The 27,687-nt window shown below is 28.8% G+C and overlaps 1 long non-coding RNA gene across 1 annotated transcript; it reads right to left on the bottom strand.

Annotated features, from left to right (window-relative positions):
* On the bottom strand, positions 1-27,687 carry LOC147806826 (uncharacterized). Its single transcript, XR_015435747.1, has 4 exons — positions 24,785-27,687; positions 10,599-10,653; positions 5,753-5,829; positions 1-537 (listed from the first exon to the last, which is right to left on the bottom strand). It is a non-coding gene; the product is annotated as an uncharacterized LOC147806826 (long non-coding RNA).

Raw genomic sequence — 27,687 nt, forward strand, 5'->3', positions numbered from 1 at the left:
GACCCTGATCGATAATATCACGTGATAGCTCATATCAAGCAAATTAAAAGTCTATAATATGAACATATTCTTTATAAAACTATATGGGTAAATTGAAAATAACTTTTTTGACATGTGTAGAAATGCTAAGAAAACACGTAATAACTTTCCTTACATTTAAAATGTATCTACGAGGATTCGATTTTAAAATTTATGTTTCGAAAGTAAATAAAGACACCAACACCAAATATTATTTTACTTACATCCACAAGTATACGAATAACCTGCAGTAATATTAATGAATAATTACCTGCAGTAATATAAAGAATATCACACTGCCTTTTTTTAAAACTGCAGAATTAGAACCAAGATATTCGGTACAGGGAATAATCAATTCTCTTGAAATACATCATTTTAACAGATAGTCGATTCTTAAATTGATACGGAAAAGTTTGTTCTTTTTGTAGTCCATTTTGAAATCCTCGGAAATGAAGTTGAAGAGCGTTGTTTAATTCGGCTGACAAGTCTGGGGGCACCCCCGATCCCTTGTTGTAGACACTGTAATAAGAAGTACATTATTATTACCTCTTTATAACACATTTTTTACAATAATAGAATGATAACAAAGGCCTTCGCTTCTTGGTTTCGTGTGATAGAGCTATTAAATAATAGCAACAATTTAATAATAAACTAAGAAAAATTGTATAAATTTCCAAAAGTCACAAAAATAAAAAATAAATAGTAATATAAAAATAGAAAGAAAATCAAATTCTAACATTTAAGCAAAATTAATAAATCTATAAACAGAAATAAATAAACAAATAAAATATTTAAATGAAATAAAATAAATTAGAAAAACATTATAACTAAATTAAAAAATGAATAAAAAAAATTAGACTAATATTTTACTAAAATTAATTGCAATAATACAAAACTTAATACAATACAAATCAAAAAATTTACTTCAGGGTCTTGGCATTATACACTTCGTAACAAAGTATATTGAATTAAAATAAGTTTTACGTAAGATAATGGTTTTGGGTTCTAATTTGAAAAATTAATAACTTGTAATTCGTCACAACTTTCTAAAAAGTCAAAATAGTGTAATTTACTTATTTATTTTTTACTGTTTTTATTTAACAGCTGGCAAGTTAAACAATTCCGTCAACAATTGATATCTGAAAAGTCGAATGAAACAATGAAATAAATCTTCCCTTGATTCAAAGTTAAATAGTTAAAAGGTCAATTATTTCGAACAACTTAACATCTTCGCCCTATTCGAAAATTTTGAAAATATATTTTTTATTCTTCGATCCAAAATCTAATTTAGATATGTTTTAAGATATACTTAAGGATATATTATGATAGAGTTTATATTATACTCCCATTAATTTTTTTAAATATTTCTCACTTAAAATTACGCAAGTTATATGATTATATGCAATTCTCATCACTGCTTTTCCTTATCTTTCCTGCCGTCTTAATAAAGTAAAGAAATAAATTTGATTTCCAATAATTTTAATAAGTTAAATTGTTTCTAGCAGTAAATCAATTCCTCCAAAATTATTTCAATTCTGGGGTTAAAAAATTAATTAAACATAAATGATAACACGATGAGCATTAAGAAAACACGATGAACATTAATGAATTAACTCTTTACTGCGAAATAAGAACAATTTCTATTTAAAATTTATGGAAAAGAAAAACGTATATTGAAACTATTGTCTGAACATGATAATTACAGCTACAAAATAATTTAAAATTCAAAAATGTATTCTATACTTTATTTGAGTATTAAGAAAAACCTGAGGTTAGAAAAAGAAAGAATTTTTGATATGACGATTCTAAAATTAGCAAAATTTTGGAATTTTTTTTACAATTTTCCATTTTTAGTGCTTGCTGTTAAACGAAATAAGACCTACCGACCATTTTCCTGCTATAACAATACTTTGTGAGTTGTGCTAAAGTTTAAAAATAATATTACAAGATTCTTTAAAAAAAAAAAATTCATCATTTTTTTTTAAAAAAGGCAACTTTCTTAAAGATAGCGGGCGAGAATAAGTTTGAACGTCAAAATAAAATTTTAACACATTAATTTTTTCTCCATTTAAAAAGAAAAGTAACATGTTGTATTTTTTTTTTTTTTTTGCATTGCGCATATATGCATTTATTTTTCATTATTCTAATAGGAAACAATAAAAAAGATAATTAATAATTTATAATCATTTCTTCGAATAAATAGTAATGCTTACTAAATAGTCAGCTGTTTTGCATCAATTGTAAAGCAGCAGAATGTATTTAATTCCTTAATAAGGTTTAATTTTCAACTAACTGGAAATAATTCTAAGCTTTCTTTTAATAAAAACTAAAAAATAAAAAATTAGTGGCTTTCCTCTCCATGTAACGCAAATGCAGGTTAGTTCAACCAAAAAGCCCTCCATTCGCAACCAAACATTTTTTGTTTCAAATCACTCCTGTTCTCCTCATTCACATCTGGCGAGTCTTGAAAATGGGTGCATATATTTGAGAACGTTAAACATTTGCTTTAAGCACTGGCAATCTCAGAACTTGCTTAACGTAAATGACTAGTGACGTGAATTTTCGAGGTCCCAAAACATTTCAACTTTTATTGACATCTTCATATTTTTTGAAGTTAAATGTCATTCTTCATTTGTTCAATTTAAAGTCTTGGTATTATTCATTTAGTAACAAAGTATATTGAATTGAAATAAGTTTACACGTAAGTTTTACGTAAGATAATGGTTTTGGCTCTTAATTTGAAAAAATAATAACTTATAATTCGTCGAGTCCCTGTGCCGTCGAGCGAATCGAGATAATTTTTCATGGTTTTCCTCTCCATGTAACGCAAATGCAGCTTAGTTCCCCCAGGAAACCCTCCACTAAAGCGAAATCTAGCCCGATACTTGATCCAGGAGTTCCCTTGTCTTCTGGATTGGGTTCAAGTGAGAAATATATTGTAAAATTAATACATTTTATCTGAAAAACGTGTTTTAGTTATAATAGTTAGAATAAAAAGTAATAGTAATAATAAAAAAACAATAATTGTTTTAACTTTTCCTATAAGAAGCTCAGTGCTGTAGGGAAGTGTAAGAGTCCAAAAGCGAGAGTAACATCTCGAAATTTGCATACAATGGCCACAGTACTGACGAGTCCCTGTGCCGTCAGGCTAAACAATGGGGGCGGGGGAGTTTTCATGGTTTTCCTCTCCATGTAACACAAATGCAGGTTAGCTCCATCAAAAAGTATTCCACGAAGTCATGTTTCTCCCAATACTCGATCCAGGAGTTCCCCTGTCTTCTGGATTTGGTTCAAAATTTCAAACGGGGTTGAACATTAGAGGTCGTAAACCCATTGGGTTGGCTGTTAAGCGACGGTTATAAAATATAATAATTAAAAAACGAACGTTTTTTTTAAAGAAAAGCTTAATTTTAATTACTAAAACAATTGATTTGGATATTATTGAAAATATAATCTACTTGATTGCGTGGAGAATAAGATTTTGAAAAATGCGAAACATATAATTTGATAATTTGCAGAATATTTAACTACGAAAACACGCAATTATGAGATTAAGTTTCATAAATATAGGGGTACACACCTTGCGGCACATGCGCCCTAAGCAGCAACCGTAAGTAATTTTAAAAAAAATAAAATAAAACTCAATTTTTTTTTTTTTTTTTTTTTTGAAAAATAAAGAAAGTCTGATATTGCTCGTTTAAGTTTTTGACACACCCAATCTCAATCAATGTAGGTTTTCGATTGTTTTTTCGATGGTTAACACTACGAATTTACGCATAGTCTTGAAAATATCATATTTTTAACACGACATTATTACAATACACGAACGAATTTTGAATTCTAGTTATCACTTTCGTCATTCGCCATGTGTGCCGAATTTATCATAAATTCAATGCTACCCATTTTCACGTAGCTTCTTAAAACACGATTTTTTTAAAGACATTTTACGTCTTGAAAGTTTGGAATGGGGCATTTATATAAATTCGTTTTTGACTAAAGCTTTATTTGCGCAAACTTTATCGCAAATTTAAGTGACTATTGCTACGCATTTCCACGAGATATTTAAAATTTTGATATTTTTAGAGCAGGGGTTTCCAACTTACATGTGGCCGGGGGCCGCAATCAAAATCACCAGTCAAACATCGGGCCACAACTTAAAATTTTATACAGGACTCTTTTATGGTTGAAGGAACATTGAATATTACAGTCAGATTTTTATCAAAGTTTTTTTAATATTAAAAAGCAAAATAACAAGCATTACAAAATACTTGTTACGTATACTAGCATTACGAATACTTGTTACGTATCATTTTGAATCTTCTCTTAATCAGAAACTTAGTGACAAGATTTCTTTTTCTTTTAAATTTAATTCTGCGATCAATTAAAAAATTTTCGACTTATTAGGAATTATGGCAACAACAAAAAATTCTCGATCATATGAAATTAAATTTTTTTCCTTTTCCGCTCATGCGATATTCAATTCAGGGAAGTTAAATAAAATTTGATATTCATTCCCTCTTTCATGCGTTTTAAAATTTACAAATGTAAGTAATTTCATCCAAAATAAATGATTTCAAAAAGCTAAATGGGAGAATTTCTTCGAAACAATTTCTGGTACGCACATGCTAAATTACCTTCACAAAATACAAAAGAAACAAAAAAGAGCAACATGCACGATTATTTTTGTGTTTAAATAAATATTTTCTTGGATGCAAAACCTGAGAAATAATTTTTTTTTGCACCGTTGGTACGTTAAATTTCACAAAAACGAAGAAATTAGGTTTTTTTAAACGGAAGAAAAGTATTTTAAACCCATATAGATTTTTTACAAAAATTGTCCGCTAAGAACGACAACTAATATATTTTAGTTCGCGGGCCACAAAAAATGGCTTAGCGGGCCGCCAGTTGGAAATCACTGTTTTAGAGCGATATTATTACAAATCGCTCGTTTAGATAATCAATTATGACGTGGTTTATTTGTGCCGATTTTGTCGCAAATCAAGTTATTTATAGTCACATGATTTAAAAATCATATATCGCTATTCGTACTTACGCATTTTAAAAATCATACATTTTGATTCTTTTCGCAATTTAAAAATCACACATCGTGATTCGCTAAAAATTACTTTCCGTATTGACATTAACGAGATTTAAAAATCATCCATCGCAATTCGTATTCATGAGCTTTAAAATCGCATATCCCAATTTGTATTCTGGCGTTTAAAAAATCCTTCGCTGTTACACTTCTCGTAATTCAAAAATCATACACCACGATTCGTATTCACACGATTCGTATTCACACGACTTAAATACCACATTGCGATTCATACTCACGCGTTTTAAAAATCAGACCTTGTGAGTCTTCTCGCAATTTAAAATATCAATTTCGATTCGTATTCACGCGATTTAAAAATCACGACATCGTCATTCTTATTTAAGGGATTTAAAACTCAGGAAAGGAAGAGCACCATTTGGGACAAATTTCCAAAACTGATAAAGTTATCTGCCCAAGTTTAATACAGCAGAGAACAATAGCTTCTGTAAAAAGACTGTTTTCCAGAATGAATTGGGCATGTTCAAGATTGTGGAGCAGTCTTTAAACAAAATCATTAAATTTTCACTTAATTGCCCAAAAAAGCTATCAGACAATTACATAGGAAATATTGAAACAAAAAACATTTTATTCACTTTAAAGAGATTTTAAAATGGTTAAAGCATTAAATAAAATTCTTACCAGAACCATTTAAGAAAAATGATGTAACACGCAAAACCTGCAACTCCCCTTCATAGATATAAAGGCTGCAGTTAATCCTGTAAAAATGCAAAGAAAAAAAAGAAATTTTTAAATGAAATACTCAAAATTTCAAATAACACATCAAAATAAAAATTTACTTAGGACACTGATATACAACATAGTGAATATGTCACAAGTGACTAACTGTAAAAAAATAGTAGCTGAAAATAGCTGAATAAATTGTATCCTCTGATAATAAAAGTAGAACACTGGTTGAAAAAAACTTTAGAAAAGTAGAGACTGAATGTTTGATAAAGGCAGACATTAACACATTACTTTTTCTATTGAGGATCATAAATGAAAACAAATTGGGGATCGCAATTATTATTCAACCAGGGGGGGGGACGAAAACACTATCGAAATCTGACAAATCACAGCACAGGAGGGTGTATATAATAAATAACAAGGCAAGTTTGATTGCGTGTGGAAACAAATATAAGTTGAAAAATTGTTGAAAACATGTTAAAGTTTCGACGTCCAATTAAATCGGTTTTGATGATTACTACATTCCTCTTATTCATTATTTTTTCTCTTGAATATTAATTTAGGACTCCTCATGTGTATACTTTTTATTTTCATTTCTTTAAAAGGATTTAAAAAAATACATATTAAGAGCAGACTTTTCGGAACACTCTGCATAAGACAGGATTCTTTATAAACCGCAAATGCTTTTTTTTTTGCTTCTTTTGCCATTTATCTCGTTATTATATTTTAATTCTTAGCAATTTCGACGTCATTTTTGGAGTTTGAAATTTTGCATTTGAGTAATCACTGATTTTTTGTGCACCGACTTCGAAGTCTAAGAAAAAAAGCTTAGAAATTATATTCTCTTTTTCATCGTTATAGTGACCCTCCAGGCAGAATTTTTGTCTGCGACAAACCTCAAGATATTTTTAATAGTAACAAATACATACATTACCTATTTAAACTAACAGACGAGCTTCGTGTTTACAACAACGCCTGTACGCACAGGAAAAAACTGAATGTCAACCGTAATTGTATTTCTAATCATTATTTTTAAATGATTTAATATTTAATAGAAAATGTGATATTTTTTTTCATTTACATATAAAAATATGTCATATTTTAATATTATGGGCAATATTTTCACATTTTGAAAGAGTAAAAAAAAAACGCATGAGCTTATTTCGAGTGAAATGGACCAATGAATGTCGACATATCACAGATGTTACGAGAAAAAAATTTTTCTTTTAGAACAGTTCTTTATAAAAACAGCTGAAGAAAATTATTTCAATGTTTTGAGACCAAAACTATGTTTAGAGATCTACTTTGAAATATGACTCAATGGGAGATTTCGCAAATTTAAGTTAGGTTCCGAACGTTCTCGTACGTAAGGTTTTAAGTGCGAAAGCGCCAGTTTCGGTGAAATGCGCATGCAGAAAAATATTATACAATATAAAATTATATTTATATTTTATTATATAAAATTTTAAGGAAATCGAATGTTTAAGATAATTTATAAAATTCTTCAATCACCTAACTACTCAATTAATGAAAAAAAACTCGTATAAATTACTTGATTTTTGAGATCAAAATGTGTTTTTAAATCCTAAATGTGATGCAATTAGCATTTACATTTTTTAAAGTAAGTTCTATTTTAGTTAATAACATGAGCACGAAAAGAATTATTTACGGTTTGAGTTAAGACATTAAAAATAGCTTATATGATGATATTGACTATTTGTTTATTTATTGACAATTTGGCTTAATGAATAATTACATAATCGGATAAAAATTTTCAACCTTTCACTAATTATCTAAACTAAATTTAATAGAATTAGTGAATATAATTAACTTAATGTGATTATACTTTTAGAAGTAACCTATTTTAAAATTAAATTACGAATTAACAGCCTACAAAAATTCCGGATTTTAAAACTACAAAGCAGTAAAACTTTACACAACCATAAAATATTTCACTATAAAAAATACACATTATTGACATGAACTTTCACAGATTTTGTTTACTCATTATCATGGCGAACAACATGGTTATCTGTGGTTACGCCTAAGGTCTCCAAGACATGTAATTCTTTTGAAGGACTAAAGATCTCTTACATAAACTTGAATCTAACGCTCCTCTCTTCCAAATCTAATTTTTATGATGACTAAGTTTTTTTCATACACACATTTCAACTCTACACGGAAGAAACCTTTTAATCAACTACTGAGCAATACTTAATTTCATTATGGCTCGTAATAGATACGAAAACTAATCATGGAGTATCCAAATTAGGATCATTATCAATTTTTTTTAAAATAGTTATCAAAGCACAAGTAGCTGTCAAAATCATTGCAAGCTTTAGAAAATAATGTTCGATAGTGTGTTCGAGCTTAGATTAAGAATATAGACAAACAGTGACTAGTAGGCAATAAAGGCTTAACAACATTTATCTTGTTAAACTCAGAAAATATTTGGACTCAATAGTATAATAACCTACTCTCAACATTGAAGCTTTTAGAACTCCAAAAACAATTTCAAAAACAAAATCATTTGAACTTATGAAAAAAAAAATACTAAACATATGTATTTTATGTGTACCTAGAAAAAAAATGTCGTAAGTTCTAACACCAACTTTCATTCCTAATTTTGGGATTGCTTTTCTTGTTCTTTTTATTTTGCTTCTGAGCTAAAATCATAAATATTTAATGCCAAACTTAACTAAAACACATTATGTATAAATTGTAAATAAAGGTAAATAGTATTTATTAAATATGTTTATTCATTCGTTTCAATCCTACGTCTAATTTTCGACTACAAGAAACAATCCGTTTTATCATAGTTGTCTCATAGACGTCTACTCAGGTCCAAAGAGTGTTTCATCAAGCATTACATCTGAACTATAGTTTTCCATAAGAAGTCTATACTTAAGCCATCCATAAATAAGCTATAAGAATGCGTCTATCGGTATTTGATCCACGATGTCTAATTCTGGATGAATTGTGTTGCACAAGATTATTAATTTCGTAAAATGATATAAAGCGAAATAAGTATTAATTTATAAAATCAAAATACAAAAATTTTTAAGAGTTACTATTTTATTAATTTATTATTAATGTTATATTTTCATTAATTTATTCTTTATTATTACATATTCCTACGGTTAGACTGACGGTAAGTAGATTCTAACCCATGATCCGTCTACCACTAAGGATATTTTATCAGCGCAAGCCGGGAGGGAGCAGAACTCGAATCGACCAGCCAACACGAGATCCCCTGAACCACCGAGGTTCCACAGTTATCTTTTTTTTTTCTTCGACGGAGGGGATCATTTCCAAATGATTTTTCAAATTCATATATTCTCATTAGTTTTCATGCTACCCGCCTGTTTGTTAACAGTATTTTTTTTCAATAAATAGTTGTCCCTTTTTGAAATGTGTTCCAATATTTCTGAAAATAGTCACATTTTAGCTGTTTTTAAAATAAATAATACAGTTTTTTTGTAAACATAGCACTTTTGTTATTTTAAATTAGTCACATATGTATTTGTTATTATTAAAAGTATCTTGCAGAAAGATATTACTGCTAGAGAGTTTTGTTGCAGATAGCTCGAATTCTGCCACAGGGACTGATTGTAAAAAAAATGCTTGGATTTGGTCACTGATGATGAAAATTGGTTGATGTGCATTGAAATTTCTAAAATCACAGAAAAAATTCCTCTGGCAACGGGAGACTTCCGTTTCTTTTCTGCGATTGGCCACCAGCGATCACCACTAGATTTTTAAATTATACTGTAGATTCAGAATAATTCCAAATCTGACAGGACAATAGTGACGTAACGGAAGTTGCGTTCTTAAGAAACAGCAAATCTTGTTTTTATCCAACAAAGAGACTGGACAACTAGTCATCTTTTCATTCGGTGACGCGATGAAGTTCACTATGAACTAGATGCTCCCTCGATTCCCGGAAATTTGATACTTTAAATAAGTAAAGAAGTATCTTTTTAACTAGAAAGTATTTTTGGGGCCTCGATGGTAGCTGACTGTTAATCTCATTTGAAAGCCAAAAACGTAAATATTTGAAGCAACTATGCTTCAAATCTAAATACATACTGGTTCTGAAACATCTCTCGCTCACAAAGAAACAAGAAGACCTCGATGGTCGGTTGAAATATCTTTCCTGGTTTCGACCTCAGTTGAGACAAATATTTACAGAGAAAACGAAATAGTTCAGAGGCTCCATCCACAGCTAGAGTTGGGCAAAACGAATCAGCTAAGTGATTCGAATCAATAGAATCAGTTCACATTGCTGATTCGAATCACCGAATCAATTCATCGAATCAGTACCCAATTCGACCCACAACAGGCCATCCATCTCAAAAAGGGCAAGCGGAAAAACAGTCCAATCTTGCTGAAAAAAATTTCTCAGGGGAGGGAGAAAAAATAAGACGTCCACAGAGGAAATTAAGGAAATACGAGAATCACACCAACAAGTCATACATAGTATAGTTTGTCTACGGTAAGAACTCCCCCGCCACAAAATCTGAGGCCGTATGCAGCTATGGAAACAAGAATAGCGCATTTCAGGGAGGGTAGTTTCTCTTCACTCTAGGGCTAATCCCTACTTAAAATAGTTATACTTCGTTACCATAGTTACCGCCAAGGGTTCAAACGAATGGCTAAGGGAGTTCTTACATTAGATAAACTATAGACACCATCTTGTGCCCCAAACATTTCGACCAGACGAAACATCGCTGAAGGACACAATACTTAGCACAGTAAGTAGTGATGTTTGTTTCAAAATAGATATGAAATAAATACTCACAAATCGAATATTAAGTAATGGTAACCTTCTTCTTGAATACTGTCATGTAATCGAACTAAAAGAGAAAAGAAAAAAAACTTTCAAAATCCAACATGAAACATAAAATCTGTCTCAGTAATACGAGAACACACACATAGGAAAAATTAGATAAAAAGTATATACACACTACCCTACAATAATGTAAGAACGCGTTCTGTTACAAAGAATTTTTCTCAAAGATTTCAATTCTCTCACTATATATTTACATAGAGACTTAACACAAAGACAGGCCGCGTGGAACATAAATAATCTAATAATGCATCGAAGTTGCCAGGTACAAAAAACAAAAATATATCAAGGTTACAATAAAGTACACAAACAATTAATAAATCTAAGTTAAATAAAAGAATTATATTTCAACTAATTCGATAGGGCTCTGCATTTTATTAATTTATTGTTAATTAACATTCTAACTTATGTAGAGAAGCTCAACTTTAATAAGCCATTTCGCTGATAAAGATTAGCTGACGTCATAGTGTGGGTATGGGAGGTCTTTTCGAACTGCAAGCATCCAATTGGTAATTAAAATGGACTTAAACTTGCCAACAAGTTTTATTTAATTTTCTTAAGCTTAGATGAAATATTTTCGCTATTATAAACTTGTCTTAATATCGAGATCCAAAATTATCTAAGTCATATATATGTAAACTCAAATACATAATTTTTGTACGTTTCGGGCACTTTTGGTACCCAACTTTTCATCTTCCACTTATCGGTTATGCAGATCATATGCTAACAATTGCTTTTTAGAGTAGTTACAAACATAAACATAGCCACTCATGTCAAAGGGGAACAAATTTTAATATCAATATGCATTGTCAAATATATAATGCGATATTTTCTATAATAATCCTATTTCTACATTGGTGTCAATATTTATGTTACCCAAATAGCAACATTGACAATAGTATCGTATTCAATAATTATCGCTCTGTATAATATTTTATTTTTTAAATCTCGTTGAGCAGTCGATCCAATTATTGGCTTTACGACTACTATTGTTCAACTCCGTAGCCTCGTAATTTTGAACCCAATCCAGAAGACAAGGAAACTCCTGGATCAAGTATTGAGAGAAAGTTTTTCCTTCGAGGAAGACTTTTTCATGAAACTAACACGCATTTGCGTTACATGGGGCGTTAAACCTCCCACGATTAGACTGGCGGCAAGGACCCATACCACTGAGGATATTTTTACGTCAGCACTATGGTCGGTGCAAGCCAGATGCAGAATTCGTATGGACCAGCCATTGCTGGGGTTCCAACCCGATTCGTCTCATTGGACATCTATCCCCTGAGCCATCCATCATGGCTCATATTCACGATATTTTATAACCGTCGTTGAACAACCCCACCCAATTTTATGGGTTTACGATTACTAATGCTCAACTCCGTAGCCTCGTAATTTTGAACCCAATCCAGAAGACAAGATTGCTTTCCTTTTTAAAAAAAATTGAGTCAATAAATACATTTTTTATAATTTTCAAGATTTTAGTATTTGAGCACCTGATTTTTTTACATAGCACCATTTGTTTTTTTTAAAGTTGTTTTTAACTTTCTTAAATTTTTTACTAGAACCAAATGTGCATTAATTATTTAGATTATTTACAGAGTTGTAAGGCAAAAAAAATTCTGTAAAAATATAAAGCATCTGGAAGAGATTATAATGCACATTAATAAGGTTTTATATATATAGTTTACGATATTTCTTTTTTCTATTATTGAAAAAATTAGTTAATTATACATGGCATTTTAAAAGCATTGAAATACGAATGTTTAAGAACATTGCATGATTCATTTTTTTAAAAATAGTTTTATTTTGCCAAATATATGAGCTACGTCTTTGTATTTTTTGTCTAAATTGTCTTTTTTTTTCGTTAAAGAAAATTTGTAAATGGCATCCTAATGTTTCTATACATTCTAAAACGAATTTTCTTAAATTTTCCATGAAATGTTGCTCAACATGATCTTTAATTACGATCAGCTGTATTTATCGCTGACCAAATATTGCTACTATAATTTCTTTGCTTAGTTCTTTTTACTTACATTATGATTCTTACATCTGATAATATAGTCTCCCTTTAAACTTGAGTTCGTAAGGTCTTTAAGAAACTCTATAGAGGCAGCAAATGTATTTAATACGCTAAATGCATTTTATTACATTAATATTCACCACAACATTTAATTATCAATTTCAATAATTCGAAGTATCTGAATACAAAATTTTGAAAATTTAATTTAAAACAAAAGATAACTTGAAAAAATAACTTAAAATTAAGATAACTTCTTAATTTTAATGTAGAAGCAAAGGTATTCATAATGTTTTAAGGAGCGCATCTGCTAAAATAATAATATACAGATGTTTGTTTTAGTCAGCTTAAGATTCCATTCAAAATAACGATTGAGACTCGAACATTGTATACTAATGGTAAAACTTCATTGCCTTTAAAAATATGAAAATGGTGATAAAAGTGGACATGTTTGGAAAACTCAGAAAAAGAAGCCCATTCTTAAGAATCGCCATACGTGAGTGAAGAAAACCAAAGTGATTTTAAACAATAAACGTGAAGTTGCCAGAAAAATATGTAAAAGAAAAAAAAAACTGGGAAAAATCACAGTACCCGAGAATGACAGAGTCAACAAAACAAAACAAAAAAAAAAACCCACCAGAAAAACCGCAGTGGCCGAGAGTGGTGGTGTATCAGGGCAAAATGCATTTTGACGTGCTGTGGAGAAATGGTGAGAAACTACAAGAGAAATTAGCATTCGTATGAATAAAATAAGATTCCGGAGTATCAAAATGAGCTGATGACACGCGGGTAGTTATTAACATCATTATCTTTTTAAAAAAAGTCAACCTTCTTAAAGTTAACGGGCAAAAATAAGTTTGAACGTGAAAAAAAAGTTGTAGCTCTGTAATTTTTTGTCCATTTAAAAAACAAAGCAACCTTCTGGATACACATTTTGCGTTGTGCATATGGGTGATTCTCACGAAATATGACAATTTACAGTCTCTTACTCCAAGATCTAATACTATACTACGAGAAGAACTTCTTTCAATTTTAATAAATAGCATTGCTGTTAGCATTTTAAAATGACCTTGTACTAGCATCGACTGTTTTGTATATTTATCGAATTTAACTGAATTTCAAAATATCATGTTTCTGGTATGTCACAAACAATATTTCCAATAATAACTAGTTTCAAAACTTCGCATAAATTTTTCAATATCTAATTTTTTTTTTATCTCCACCGTTTCTAGAATATAAGCAGAGGGTATTATTTACAAAAACGTCGTTTAAAATAATTTTTTCTGTCAACAATTTCTTTGTCACATGAAAATCTGTCATTTTCCTGGCTACTTTTATTTAGTTTTTATGTTGTCATTTTCCTGTCTTCTTGAAATCATTAATAACATAAACTACATAGATTTATCTGAGTTACTTCAAGAAATCCTGTTGTTTTCTGCGGGATGTAAATGTCTTAGGCCGAAATATTAAATTAAAGTTAAATGCTATAAAATGGCAAATTGTCATTATCCTGGCTGTCATTTTCCTATCTTATGACATTGAAGTGTTACCAGAAATTTTTTTTAAATAGTATACAGTAAGGAGAAAAAGCAAATATTAACCTAATACCAAGTGTATGTATGATTTTAATATGCTTGAATGTAATCAAAGTTGTTTATTTATTTAATGATTGATTATTATACACAATTTTATTCTGTACATATCAGCAACAAAAACATTTCTGATTCTTTCAACATTGGATAAAAGGAATTAATTTAAGCAATTTATGGTCCATCTAACATAAAGGCTTAAGTTGAGTTACATACTATTAACTTAAAATGACTTTTTTTAACTTCTAAACTAATATGTCATTTTCCTGGCATTCAAGATTTGGTGAATTTCTATTTTATTTTATTTTTTCTTGAGCAAATGTCAATAAACTGTCCGTAAGATATTAATAAATGTAAGTAAATAAGTATACAAAAAAATTTAGATTATTTTGAAGACTTAAATTTGACGAGAACCCATGTTTCCAAAGAACCCATATATGCATTTACTTTTTATTACTCAAATAACAAAAAAACAAATAAAAAAGAAATCAAATTATTTACATTCATTTTTCGAAAATATAGTCAGCTTATTTAGATCGAGTAATTATAAAGCAGCAGAATATTTTTAATTTCTTAATAAGGTTTAATTTTCAACTAACTGGCAATAATTCTAAGCTTCTTTTATTAAAAACTTGACAATAATTTTTTTAAAAAATTCATGGTTTTCCTCTCCATGTTAAGTAAATGCGGTTTGATTAGTTCCACCAAAAAGCCCTCCACGAAGACAAAATTTCGCTAGATACTTGATAAAGGAGTTCCCTGGTCTTCTGGATTGGGTTCAAAATTTCAACTCTACGGAGTTGAGCGCTGGTAGTCGTAAAGCTGAAAATCGGGTCGGTTGTTTAACGACAGTTATAAAATAAAAAAATTTAAAAACGAAAGTTTAATTTAAAGCAGTGATTCCCAAAATGGTCTACATCTACCTCTAGCGGTCGACAACAAATTGCAAGGGGTCCATGTAAAGTGAAAAAAAATTGGGGGTCTCATATAAGCAGGTCGAGACTTTTAATTTTGGCATTTCATGAATGCAATAATCAACAATCAACAAACTGATTTATTATAAACTAGCAAATGCCTGCAGCTCCGCCAGCGTATGTTTTTATTTTCTTTGCGTGTTAGGTTTTATTTTGTAACAAAAAAGTATTTTTTTGCTGTAAATTGTAGCCTAGCAAGTGTATCAACTCTTTAGCTAGCTAGATCTCCTATTTTATCTGTGTACAAGATCGCGGAGATTTGTTGCTTAGTTTTTACGTAAAAAACGTAATATACAGACAGACAATACACTACTATGGTTTTGTATACAAACTTATTTCCGCTATTATAATATTAGTAACGGGGTACGGGTTTTATAGAGCACTATTTTATTCCATTTACAAATTAATTAAATGAAATTAGCTTGAATTTAATTAATAAATGTATAAAATTAACATGTGTTTTTTCCCTAGGTGTTTCACAGTACACTTCACTACAGTTAGAAATCTTTCACAGTGAGAAACACTCACTATACCAGCTGTCAAAAATACATTTGAAGTTGATGAATTTACAAAAGATCAATATCAGGTAAGCAGGGGGTCCACCCAAAACCGAAAAACATGGCAAGGGGTCTAAGAGACAAAAAAGTTCAGGAACCACTGATTTAAAGAAAAACCTAAATTAAATTACTAAAACAATTTATTGGTATATTATATACGCAGTAGTGTAGAGAATAAGATTTTGAAAATGTAAAAATACAATTAAATAGTTAGTAAAACAGTTAGTGGCTAAAACACGCACGGGCAGGTAATTAAGAGATTACGTTTCATAAATGGGTGCATTTTTAAACAAAAAAAAAAAATGCTTAATTAGTTTTAAAGATATGACTAAAAACTCAAAAAGTAAAATTAACATTAAAGGGTCAAAACTTTCATCCGCTCTCCTGTCTGAACTATTAAGGTCACAATTTCCAGGTATCTCCCATATTTTAAATCCAAATATGAAAAAAAATATATATATTCAGAGAAAGTACGATTTTGTGTCCCATTTCGTAACTTACTTAATACGTAGTATATTTGAGGTCACCCTTAGTAATTATTGAGATTGTCACTAGTACTTGGAAATCCGATCATATAAGAAAGGAAATCATATAGGGGGATATCCATTTTCACCCAATGGCAAAATGGGTCTTGTTTTGAGTTTGATGGCGTCCACACACTTTTCAACTGTGTTCAAGAGTAAACAGCGTTACCATGGCGAATAGGTTACCAGTAATCGTAATAAGAGGATCAGAAATTTTACTTAACATTTAAAAATAATATGGTCAAGAACATGCGTATAACTAAATTTATGACAGCGTTCAATAGCCGAGTGAAATCTCATAGCATTATGAGTATTTATTTATTTTTTCTTCTTTTGTACTTGAACATTACCATAAATTATGAATATAATATATTCCTTGATAAGTTAATTAATTATAGTTTACAAAAAACAAATATTTGTTTAAATTTCGTAAAAACATAAATATTCGTTAAAAATTCTACCACTTAATTCAAATGTTCAATTAAATTATATTCGTTATTTAGAATAAAATACAGGGTTATTCATAATTCCCACCGCCTGTAAACGCCATTTTTCTTTACTACAACTGGCTTCAGTGGTACAGTTCGCAAAAAAAAAAAACGAATCACCCTGAATAACTTTCGTTCTAATGATCGGATTTTCACGAACTAAGTGTCAATCTTAATGGTTCCTGGGGGTGACCTCAAATATGCTAATTAATTAGTGCTAACTATTAATTAAGTTACGAAATCAGACACAAAAACGTACTTTCTCTGAATAAACATGCATTTTTTTTTACATATTTGGATTTCTTATCTTCAAAATATAGGGGGTAGCCGCAATCTGGGAAATCTGGTCCCCATAGTTTGGTCAGGAGAGCGATTCAAAGTTCGTACCCCTTAATGTTAATTTCGCTTTTTGCGTTTTCAGTCATATTTTCAAAACTAATGAAGCAATTCAAAAAAAAATTGCACCCACTCATAAAACTCATTTACCCAAAGATAATTTCATGCAAAAAATAATTTTTAATAATTATTTATTATTTTTTATTATTTAATTAAAGTGAGGATGAAAAAAAGTTGAATTATAAGGTATGAATTTTTTTATACCATTTTAATCAACATATTTTTCAATTGGAAAATCTGAAGTTTCAACTGTTTTTATTTATTAGAAGCTGAGAAAAATTAAAATTAATTATTTTTAAAAAAATAATTTGGCGACAATAAAGAAATAACTAATTGGGGCGATTAATATTAAAATGTGATACACTTGGGAGGAACTTGACTTCGCGCGCGTAGCGTAAAATTTCATTCATATTTTTTTCGCTAATAATCGTTTGCTAATCTTTTTATTTTTATTTCTTTCACACTATAAAATACGATGTTTCTTTTTTAGTCATTTAATAATTTATTTGCAATTTAGTAAAGAATTTTGAATAAAAAACACTTTATTCAACAAATGTCTAGTTTTAAAAAAGCGTGCTTCTGATAGAATACACCAGATTGTGCTTATTTAATGTGATTATTTTTTATTTTTTTTATTTTGTTTTTCAATAACTGATACAATTTCAATAATATACATACGTATGCATAGATTTGGAATAATATATTTATCAATTTCTTGAATATATATTTTATAAATATTAATAAAAATACGTAGTCAACATTTTTAAACATCTCTCACAACATCGCAAATTTCTCAACATCTTATAGGGTAAACTAAACAATGAAGGACCACTTAAGCTTAGCTTGCCTTTAAAAAAAATTCATAAAAATTTCAAAATTTGTAATTTTAGCTAAATGATGGTTTCGACATGTTTGTTATTATGTAAAAAAAGTTATGTAGAAATTATGTAAAATTATGTAAAAAAAGTTAGATAACTTACATAATATTGTTTTAAGCTTTTGGTGGTTTAAATAATAAGTAGTAAGATGACCAAGTGAAGGAACAGTTCTTACCAGTGAATAAACACTAAATTTTCCAGAGAATGAACACTTAATTTTGATAATGTTTGATGCTCGTTAGGAATCCATAGGCCACACAAATGTCTAAAAACAAGATTTTTCTTGGAATTACGACATATAACCATAGTTAATGTGGAAAATTTTACTTTTTTTTCAGTCATGGAATGGAAAGTAAAATATGTTTGAATACATAATTTTAAAAAAATGTTTTTCATTTTTTTCTCACAGTTTAATAGTCCGTTCTAAATTATGATGTTTATCATTGTGTAATCTGATGATGTTTTTATTATTATTATAATTCGATCATTTTTTTGTTTAATCTTTTCCTCATATTTTTTAAGCTTTTTTTTAAATCTTTTTAAGTATTTTTTTTCTCTTCGTCATGAGTAATTTATTTCTTTTTCTTTTGATTTAACCTTCCTCTTTTTTCCAAATTTTTGGCCAATGTAAATGTATCTTCGAAATTTCTTTTGATTTTCCAGTTCCATTTCCAGAATTCCTCACTGGATAATAAATGAGAAAAAGGAGTTTCGAAGTTTGAGTAAAACCCATCTCTCATTGACTTATATCTAGTAGTTACTTATGAAACCAATCGTTTTTGCAACTAACAATGCCTCAAGAGGACTTATCTCAAAATCGGTTTTTAAGATACTTTCATTATTAATGTTAGTTGTCTCAGCTTCAGAGCCAAAATTTGATTATACAATTGTTCTTTTTGAAATAACTTCTTCAATATTGAGAAAAGCGCAGGCTATTGGATATTTGGGAGATTAAACTTTTCTGTCAATGTTCCTTTAAAAATTTGCAACATAACTTGTGAGATTTCCTTCTCAAGCTTCTGAAGAAATAGCGCATCGTTACTCTCGAAGCATGTGTTTTGTTGATAAGTTGTCTTGCTCATTAACTCTTGGTGTCTGTTTTGCATGCATTTGTTACAGTCAACGTTTTCTACATCGAATGAAAAAATATCGCATTTCATAAAAGCATTTTAACTTCATCAGTTGATGCCTCAAATCTTATTTAAAAATGGATGTAAAATTTTCTAGACATATTGTTTTACAATTCTTTTGTTTTCAAGATCTAACGAGATTTCCAAGAATTACGTAGAAAACTAAACCAGAAAATTTGTTTTGAGGAACAAAACTTGCTCCGTTTCAAATTGATATGAGATTTATACCTATCCAGAAGAAGCAAAATTAGGAATTTGATTGCATTTTTAATTAGCCATGGGTAGAAACATTTGCAATATATTTGTAAAATGTTGCTGCGGTCATCGTTTCATTTCATGAATAGCTTTTTCCAATGAAATATGTAGCAGGGACTGATTCTGTAATATCTCTACGAATTCTTCTGTAAGGAAAAACTACCAATGGAGGTACTTTTTCTTTCCTAGGTACTTTAGAATATAAATCCTTATAATTTTTAAGGCCGCAGATTTTTCCCGTTTAAGGGCAGTATTCAACTCTTGTTTCATTCGCATTGTAAATGCAATCACTTTATAAAAGGATGCCAGGGCTACTTCCCTCCTAAAGATTCTCTGAAGTTCTTAAAACCAGTATTTCGAATATTATTCTCTAAGGGAAGATTTGCCTTTTGAAATTATCTTCGCATTGCACTGAGTTATCGGTGGATGTCACCTTAAAAAAACTTCACCCATTTTTCACCTAGATAATTGTCTTTAAATGGATTTTTCCTACCAGTTCCCGTTAGGACATTAAAGACGGCAATAGGATAATAATTTAGCTAATTATTGGCACAAAATCCTGCAAAGATTCCATTCAAGCTTTTATTATATTTAGTTGTTATATTTAGTTAATAAACATAGTTTATTAAGGAGTCTAAGGTATGATGTAATAACTAATCACTACATTTATAAAGATAAATAATAAATTAATTATTATTATAATTCTTTAAATAAATTTAGCAATTAAATTTGCATATTTAAATGAAATAGTTATAGAAACTATTCATACAACATTTAACTGAATTTTAGGAGTCCTCTATGTCGTTGAACTACTAATTATCCAAGTAAAATCATATTTCACACATACTATTCATTCACTGGGAAATCTATTCTCAGTGAAGGAACATGCCTGTTCCTTCACCGGTTAGAAGTTGTTTTTTTTATTTTTAACATAATTTTGATTTATAATATGACAAAAAGTACAAGAAAATTAAAATTTTTATTTTATTTTCATTAACTTGAAAAAATCCCAGTAAAGGAACACTTGTTTATACATTGGTTTTTCATCGTTCTGTAATCCAGTTAATAAACACCCCCTAATCTCAGTACTTGCTTATGTTATGATGCTTAAAATAAATAAAACGTAACTTCAATGACCATATTTTGAATTCTTTTTTTCACAATGAAAAGAAAAAGCATTAATATATGCAATTAATTGTAGTTTAAACGGATAACAACAAACACTGACCTTATAATTTTGTCAAAGAAACAAGGCGTTGAACAGATACTAACAAATTCAAAACTTTTTCCAGAGAAGACTCAAAGACCAGATAACTAAATGCATTGTTAAAGGACTTCCTATTGTTAGGTAGTAAGCTACTCTTACCAATCAATCTAAATTAAAACGTTTAAAATCTTATTTCTAAGAAATATCTATGAAATGCTCCTTCATTTGTTGATTTACCCTATATCATCCTAATCTTAAAAGAAATTTCCGGAAGTGTATCGCAGAACTATTTTTACCAACTATTTAATAAAATTTTAACATTTTAAAATTCTTATTCTTTTCCATTTTACGTTTATTATTTCTGCATTAATATACTAATAATTTTTTTAGAACTTTAATTTAGATTTTCTTTAATTTAGGTTTCCTTTTCAAATTATAGTCAAGTTTTTTTTAAAGAATTATTGTCTGCTAGCTAAGAATAAAACCTTGTTAAGAAATTAAAAACATTCAGCTGTTTAAAATTATTTTTAATGCAAAACAGCTGATTATTTACTTAGCATACTATTTTTTTGAAAAAAGAATATAAATTATTGATTGTCTTTTTTTTTTGTTTCTTGTGACTTCAATTTAGATTATCTAAAATAGTGTTGATGTTTTATAAGTCACTACAAAGAGGATAAAGATACCGAACATAAAAAGCTGTGGAATACGTAGCCAATTTTTTTAGTGTCTTAAAATATCTCAGTATCTTAAATGTCGTCCTACTATCTTAGTTGTGAAATTAAATTTTTAATTATCCGACCACGTGTGATTCACTAATTATTTCATTATATCTTTTACTCTTTATGATACCAAGTAGATTTTTTTTCTGATAATATACTAAACTATTTAGTTTAATTTTTTACTTTAGCATGATTTCCAAGATATGATTGTAGTATAATTTGTTATCAGGAAAATGCCTTATTTTGTTAATCAGGAAATACTAAAAATTGAAATTTGTAAGGATTCCGAAGCTGTGCACACAATACACAATTTCCGACCTTATTTTAATAAAAAAAAAATTTAAAAAAAACGTGGCAAGTAGGCTAACATACTTTTTATAAAAACTGTGAAAACTAATTTTTCCTATATTTCGTCAAAAGAGGATAAGAATGATATTGCTCCAAGGGACCTACTCAATAATTTCGCTATTTCCAGAATGAAATCTGTTTGATCGAAACATATTATTCCTTGAAAATTACACGAGGGAAAAATTAACTTTTATCATTTATCTAAGCTTATTCCATTTATTTAATGATAGCGGTATTAAGGTTAAGGATATGCGTCGGAAGCTCCGTTTATTATTATACTATAAATGCATTAAATCATGTAGCTTGAATAATTTATTTTAAGTAAATTATTTAATAATTTTAAGCAAATAAGGGTGTAAAAATAAACTCGATCGAAATACTCCGAAAGTATACCCTGAAATATATGTAGAATAAACTTTGGAATCGATATATAAAAAATACCTTTTCAAACAACTTAGAGTAGGACGGAAACGCTAACTTGTTTAAAAAAGTTGTCCTTGTTACTATTTAATTTCGATTCCTGGTACTAGGGGACATTCCATTTTCACATTCGACTTTTGAAATTTCAATTGTAAACGGAATTTTTTTGACCCTAAACTAAAATGTTAAGGCTGGCAGCAAAAAAAAAAAAATTTTTTTTTACTGCATTAATTTTTTTACAAAGTAGTGAATTATTATTTTTTCAATCTAAGAACCTGTGCCTATAACATATGTAAAACTTATTTTAATATCGAGTGAAATAATTTAATATGTTGTGTAACTAAATGGATAATCCCAAGAAACTGAATCGAAAATATAAAAACTTCATTGATTTAAAAAAATAATAGATGATAATAAAAATAGACATGTTTTGAGCGTCCAATAATAAAAGTCACAAGTTATCCAAGCCTGACAAGTCTTGAGAATGGGCGATTATATTTGAAAACTCGAAACATGTCGACTTTTACTTCCCTCTTCATATGTTTTGAAGTCAGTTGAGTTTTTATCGTCAGTTATACTGTTTTACATTTGGGTCTTGATCATTATTTTGATAAGGATTTTACACTAGTTAAAGTAAACATATGCATTTTAATATTTTATCAGGATTCATATGGTCTTTAAAAATGTAAGAACATCAATATTGTAAAAGTTATATTTAACTTAAAAATTAACATTTTGACACCAGATATTTTGAGTTAATGAAATTAAATATTTTATCTCTTAAGTTTTTGTGCTCCCATTTCAGTATCTTAAGGATCTTACGAGCTCTGTTTAAAAAGAGATCATCAGATATATATAAGAAAGCAAAAATAACCATAGTAGCAGTATTTGTAGGTAAATGTAGCTTATCGTAATTGAAGAATATGCTGTGCGACATTTTATGGTGAATTTGCGAACGTATAAGTTTCAGAATGTATGGAAACATGAGGATGCTACTTGCTAATCATCTTTATCCAAAGGAAACGATGTAACCTAAATATCTAGTAGAATGAAGCGATTTTTTAAGCAATGAATCCTACAATTTGCAACATATTATTTCAATATCTTATTCTTAAACATAACATATTTCAATCTTTTTAAAATGCCACTAAACATTCAGCAATTCCTTGAGTTATCGAAAAAAGAAATATCGTAAATTATAGAAAGCCTTGTGAATGTGCATTAGAATTATTATACAATCTACATTTTATTTTTCAAGCACTTTTTTTTTCTTCAAATTTTCTTGCCTAGAAGACTCGATTAAAACTGTAAAAATTATTATCCCTAAAATTTTGTAGATAGCTATAATAAGTTATGCTCATTTTATTTTAGTATAAAATCCTGGAATAAATATAGTAAAAACAGTGTAATCTAAACAATATCAGATAAAAAGTTCATGTATTTAAATTCTAAAAACTATCATAAATAATTTATAAATCGATTCAAATTTACTTTTCAAAGGAGATTAAAATAATATTTTTTTGCTTTTTGGACAGAAATCCCCTAAAAAAATTGTTTATGGCCTGGAAACTTCGAGATATTTTCTATTAACAATAAATTAAGCCCCTCCGAGCAATCACTGAACATTATTTCAATTTTTTTTACTATCAGAGTTTGGTTGCGTAGCAACCTAGTAAAATTAAGCACTCCTCTTTTGAATTAGTCAATGGGTTATCTTAAAATATTTATTTGCGCAGGCGACTTTTTTTGGCGGTTTTCTGGACTATCGCCAAATATATAAACATTTATTGCGGCCCAATTTAACACCCAATTTTTTTAAAATTTTGTCTACCCCCACTAATTCAAGGGTCTAGATTCCAAATATGTAAAAAAAATTATATGTTTATTCAGAGAAAGTACGTTTTTGTGTCTGATTTCGTAACTTAATTAATAGTTAGCACTAATTAATTAGCATATTTGAGGTCACCCCCAGGAACCATTAAGATTGACACTTAGTTCGTGAAAATCCGATCATTAGAACGAAAGTTATTCAGGGTGATTCGTTTTTTTTTTTTTTGCGAACTGTACATATTACTGCCATCGACCAGCAACTGCTTAAATTAAAACTTGAATACTTTCGGAATAATTTCATATGTTCTTTTTTGCCATAATCATCTTCTTTTTTTTAAAATAACGCTTCGAAACCCCGGAGGGAATTATGAATAACCCTGTGCATCTAAACAGGTTATTTAGTATGTTTTAACATATCTACATTCTAGTCCGTGCAACTCAGTTTCAATTAAAAGAATATTTCGATCTTATTAAATCAAAACTGAAAAGTAAACTTCGAATATAGTGTTTTATGATAATAGTGTTTTATGGTCATATGCTTTGGGGAAAAGAGTTAAATAAGAGTAACTGAAAAATGGTTTCACACATAATAATGAAAATGATGATTGTTAATCGTTTTTTTACAATATGATTGCTTTTGTACTTTTATTTTCACTTACTGTTTAAAAATTATTAAACTGGATAATAAAATTTGTTTCTAATAAAGAGATTAAAATTTCATAAATAACCTTGGAAACATTAAAACATTTAATTCAATTTAAAGAGATTTTAAGATGGTTAAAGCATGAAAATAAAATTCTTACCAGAAAAGTGGTGTTGTACACAAATTCTTCTCCTTCATAGAGACATAGAGGCTGCAGTTAATACAAAAATATCCTGTAAAATACAAAAAAACCTGTAAAATAATCCTGTCCTGTAAAATACAAAATCATATATAATCCTGTAAAATACAAAAAAAAAGAATATTCAAAATTTCAAATATATTAAAATAAAAATTTATTCAGGGCACTGTGGCTAACTGTAAAAAATAGTAACTAAAAATAGCAGCAGAAATAGTATCCTCAAAAACAAATTATAGTAGACTAAATAGTATTTTGTAACGTATCAAGTTATATAAAGAAACAATTATTTTTTTTAAAAATTTTTTAATAAAAACCTCAAAATCAAAAACTATTCTCTAAAAAATCAACTGCTCTCTATTGCTCCATTAAAATCTCGTGCTTTCAATTTTAATTTATCGCGTTAAATGTTTTGTTTCTTTTATTCATGCCTTTGTTATCCAGATATTTTATAATATTTATAACTCCTTTCCATTTGGAAAAACTTTTCCATAGAAAGCAAAGGAAAAGTCATTTATGAACTTATTTGTGTTCTTTAAACTTTAGGTTGAAACCAATGTATTACGTAATAATCAAAACAATTCCCTTTTAAAACTAAATTTTCTAATTGTCAAATAACATGCATCATTCAATTTTTACATTAGAAGTGATGTACAATATTTAACTTTGAAACTTAAAATTTCTAAATTATTTTTAGACTCTTTTTCGCAGTAAACATTAGTAGACAATTCACTTGTAACTCAATTAAGATATCAAACTAAAATATTCAAAATAAAATTAAAATGTAAATGAATTCGCGATCGCAACGCTCAAGTACGCCGTCTAGCGGGAGCCTGTAAACATCAGACATTAATTTATCACGTTTTCATTTAGTTCCATCGAAATCATTGACTGAATCAGACGCCATTTTTTAGCAGCAAATAAGAAACAAAATTTCCCTAAGGAAAAGGCCGAAGAACTTGAAAAAAATCTCCAGAATATTAGTAAATCTTTCAGGAACAGAACGCGCCAAACATTTGAAGAAAAATTCCTCAATAATTTTTAATTTCTATTATCAACAAACTTGCAACTGATGACTTCCGATTTCGGATACTGTTACAGATGTGTGTATTAAGGTAAAATGCATTTCTTCTGTCTTCAATTCATTACGAATTAAAGTGAAGTCAACATTGCTTTCGCCTTTCCAGTGAATAAATATGAATTCAGAACATACAGAATTGTAATAGTTATAGCAAATTCTTCTTCGTTATAGAATAGTATATATTTCTGTATCCATATAATTCGGAAAACAATAATAAAAAATTATCCAAGTTACTTGAAATAGTGCCATTTGTGCTGATTCTTAATTAATTTTAATCGTTTTCTTGGTAAGTATTTTTTAGTTTTGAAAGAATAAGTTCAACTAGAATTTAGCTATTCTGTTTTTAGCTACATATTCAAATTCATATCAATTATAAAATTTTGCTGTGTAGTATGTTATCTAAAAGTAATGAAGGGATAAACTATGTATCTATTATTTGAGAATAAAGTTTTCAAACAAGGAACTTATCATTTTGGAATTCTCCGGGAATTATAAATCAGGTAAGTGCAATGATTTTTACAATAAAAAATTTGCTTGTAAGTATTTTTTTTTTCATTTGATGATGGTTCTCTACAGAATGGTATTTCACGTCTGATTAAGAGCTATAAGAATAATAAAAAAAGAAACAATATGAAAGTTTTTATTTCAATGTAAAGAATTCTTAAAATCGTTTTTTTATCCTAAGAATTCTTTATTTTCCGTTTTTTAGTTTATAATTTTTTGATAAAAATTGTTCTCAAAATACTTTTTTTGAAAAATTAAATGGTATAACATTATGTGTTTATGTATACTTCTTGTATATTCCAATGTTTGAAGTAATATGATTCAGAAAAGTATGGAATAAAAATTCGTTACTTACGTATTAACGCCACCGCCTCTACAGATTTGGCGGTTTTTAAGTGCCGCTAATCTACACTTAAAATTTTTGCGACAATTCATAAAATAAAACACTTTTTTTAAAATCAAAATAGTCAATCGGATTTCGGTGGAAAATGAGCCGATATAGAGTTTAGCATAGATTAAAAACAATCATATCGCCATATGAACTCTGATAAATAAGATTCCAACTGAAATAACGTTTCCAAAAAGTACGTTTACCAAGATAAAGTTTTATGTTGTGGGAATTGGTACATTTTCGTTTTTACGATAAAATATTTCCCTCCTGAAAAAATAAAATTGCATCTTGTTTTGTTTTTGGCAAATCCCAAAGACGAATTTTTGTGGCACTAAAAATGGCGACAAAAAAGAATTGTTTTTTTGTTTTTGTTTCGTCAGCATTCTTTATTTTACGTTTCTTAGTTTCTAAGTAATGATTTTTATTGAAACTTGAAATTTTTTGATAAAAATTGTTGTCAAAAAACTTTGTTTACAAAATTAAATTTCATAAAATTATGAGGCTTATGTATACTTTTTGTTCATTTTAATTTTTGAAGTAATATGATTCTTAAAACTATAGAATGTGAAGTTTAAATGGGCCTTTCATGTTATATCATTAAATTTAGTAAAACTAGTTCTCGGTCATCAGGTTTTATATCTTATAAGAATACACACATTTTTTTCTGTTAATGTACAAATATTTTTCCGATGTGTTTTGGATATTCCTTCTCTAATAAAAAGAGATACCATTTTGTTTTCGCTTGCATAAGAAAGAATATCAAGCATTTTTCTTTTTTAAATTTAATTAGCCACAATAAAGAAGGAACGTTGCAATGCTACGTGCTACATTAACGACGTCTCTAGAGTAACTGAATGACTGTTCATATGGAATCGCAGGTATTAGTCTCAT

Source organism: Parasteatoda tepidariorum, chromosome 7, assembly GCF_982258835.1.
Source record: "Parasteatoda tepidariorum strain Cologne lab strain chromosome 7, Ptep-v5.0, whole genome shotgun sequence".
NCBI classification, from domain to species: domain Eukaryota; kingdom Metazoa; phylum Arthropoda; class Arachnida; order Araneae; family Theridiidae; genus Parasteatoda; species Parasteatoda tepidariorum.